Source organism: Polypterus senegalus, chromosome 3 (assembly GCF_016835505.1).
Source record: "Polypterus senegalus isolate Bchr_013 chromosome 3, ASM1683550v1, whole genome shotgun sequence".
Lineage (NCBI taxonomy): Eukaryota > Metazoa > Chordata > Cladistia > Polypteriformes > Polypteridae > Polypterus > Polypterus senegalus.
In genome coordinates this window covers 201358503-201361568 of record NC_053156.1, presented here as the reverse complement: position 1 = coordinate 201361568, position 3066 = coordinate 201358503, and positions in this window count along the sequence as shown.

The window sequence follows — 3066 nt, the reverse complement described above, 5'->3', positions numbered from 1 at the left end:
AAAAATATCAGAGTGCAAAGGTTTAAATGAAGTAAATTGGAAACAAAAAATTCATAAAATGGTAAATTCAAAATAGTTAACAAAAATTTCTATATAAACAGCATTTTTGGTAAAGATGGTTTCCTGTCCTTGAATTAGCTGTCCCTGGTATGGAGTAGTTAAAACCTTCACTTTAACGTCACACGAACGCTGGACTGTTAAGAAGGCAACATAAAGTTGTATATGTTGTTGATAAACTGCGTCATCTAGATATTACACGTAGGTTTGGGCAAATTTGTGGTCGTGATTTGGTTCAGGGTGCACTGTTCCAATCCGATGTAACATGCAAAAGCAGTATGGTCCATTCCCAGGCAGTGGCTTGATATTTACCCCGGTAGTTGCAAAAGCAAATGAACGATTGAAGGATCTAATGCATTCCATAAAGCTTTTACTTTCGGGTACATTGTTAGTCAAAAGCTTTCGTAAATATTCAGGACTAGCCAAACCGCGGTGTACCATACGCCGCATAATCAGGCCGGTTTTTTAATGATTTTTAAGCACAGGGAGAAAATTAACATTTGAAAAATCGGTAATGTAATAAATCAGCAAGAAAAGCAACATTGTAACAATGCACGGAACGAACCAACACACAATCGTCTGAAGTGACTGAAAACTGGCGCACCGTCCTCTCGGCTTCTCCTGCCAGACGGAGGGATGGGTGTGCACGGCGCGGAGTGTGGAACGGGAGGAAAGGAGAATGATGTCGATTCAGCTCCGTCCGTCATGCTAGTCTGCTGATTTCTCGTTCAGTATGCATTGCCCGCTCATGTGTCCATCTCCAACTCGTCACTTGAGTCGTTGGCTGCTTTTCTAAATATAATCCACCAAGACACCCGACCACCGTAGCAGCGAGGTGGGAGGGGGGTGTGCACAAAGGGTAGGGATGCAACCAGTGGGAGCGTATGAGTCGCACTTAGTGGGAATTCCACGGTTTGCAGCCCGAATGGGGTTCAACGGCTTACCTATGCCTCTCTGCGCCGTGTAGACACACGCTCAATCTCATGCATAATTATTTATTGAATGCTAAACACTTCTGGAAAGACATTGTTGTCTAAAACGGGTTGGTGTGAGAATACAACAGTAAGTGAATGAAAAGATGGAATTCTGGAGAAAGCAAAATACAACACAATAGTGAACCCGCGGCATAACAAACGGCGCATAATTATTTAATGATGGTTGAACACTTCTGGAAGGACACAATTGTCTAAAAAGGGAGGGTTTGAGGATACAACAGAAAGTGAATGAAAAGATGGAACTCTGGAGAGAGCAACATATAATTGTCTGTGAGTGAAGAAGACGCATGTTTGTCGAGATGCTAATTGCTGTATGTAGTGTGTAAAACAGTTTACTATGGTGCACGCGGTCGCAAGCGTCGTAACCAAAAACTCGGTTTTTAAAGACTGCTTACTTCATCGTGTTTTAACCTCAGTTGTAAAGGATTGTTTTAAGGATCCCATGGGATACCCCTCGCAAACTGTTTTACACGCTGCATATGGCGACTCACCTCTGCGAGAAACATGCCTCTATGAACAGTCAAGGTGGCTCAGAGGAACATGAGGCCTCTACAACAGACGAATATAAATGACGCCGTTCTTTCTGTGTCGTCGCGCCCGAGTTGGTGGGTGTGGCTCTGCGAGTTGTTGTCATATCCAATGGTCTTGGAGTTGGTGGGCGTGGCTCCTCCCTGCGTGCGCCATAGGTGTCTTACTTGTCGGCGGCTTAGTGAATCCACGCACGTTCTGGTATGCTTTCCATGGGTGTCTTGCCTTAGTGAATTATATAGATATATATATAGATTTATATATAGATATTCATCCAAAGGAGGCAGCTTAACGTGACCCTTTTGAGAACAACGTATAAACTTGTCAGTTGTATTGCCAGTTTTTTTTTTGAAGGAAGTTAAGTGAATGACAATGACTTCTAATGACACTCATTAATCCCAATGAATTTTCACGAACAGTGGACTCATTATAGAATGCGTTCTAAGCTAACTGGCGGAATTGTTCAGCGGCTGTCCGTCGTTCCTCTCTTGTTGTCTCGTTTACACACCTATGTGATACCTGAGCTCTTTCTTTTTGGAGCCGTGACTCGAACTGTTGGCCGTAAGTCTGCGTCCCTATTACTTGCCAAGTGAGTTTGGACACGCGATTGTTGTTATTGTTTACATCCCCCCTTAAGTGAACATGGACATAGCGAGTGACATCTTTCATTCCACAGTTGCTAAGTTACAAACACAGCACCCTGAGGCTCTTGTGCTAATCGCTGGAGACTTTAACCATATAACGCTGGATAAAACATTACCTGCCTTCTTCCAGTATGTGGACCGTAACACCCGGGGAAATAGGACTATTGACCTACTGTATGCAAACGTTAAAGACGCATACAATGCCACCCCGCTGCCTGCGCTTGGGAAAGCAGATCATAACCTGGTTCTGCTTCAGCCTCAATACAAACCAAGAGTGAGGGCGCTACCTATAACCACACGATCATTCAGGAAGTGCTCCCCTGAGGCAGAGCAGGATCTGAGAGACTGCTTTGAAACTACAGACTGGGATATACTGCTGGGGTCACATAGTGAGAACATTGAAGAGGCTGTTGACTGCACAACTGATTACATCAACTTCTGTATGGACATTGTAGTTCCAGTAAGAACAGTACGCTGCTATGCTAACAACAAGCCATGGATTACAAGTGACATCAAGGGCCTTTTGAACCAGAAGAAAAGGGCTTTTAAAGGTGGTGATCAGCATGAGCTCAAGCGCATGCAGAAGGAACTCCGAGTCCAGCTCAGGGCAGCGAAGGAGCAGTACAGGAGAAAGCTGGAGCAGAAGTTGCAGAATAACAGCATGAAGGAAGTGTGGGATGGGATGAAGATCATCACTGGCTGCAGCTCGAAGCGGGGTGCCACCATCGAGAGAGAAGTGGAGAGAGCAAACCAAATGAACAACTTCTTTAACAGGTTTGACCACCCTAACCCACTCTCACCTTGGAGTACTGCATCCTCCAACCATCCTTCTGCTGATACCA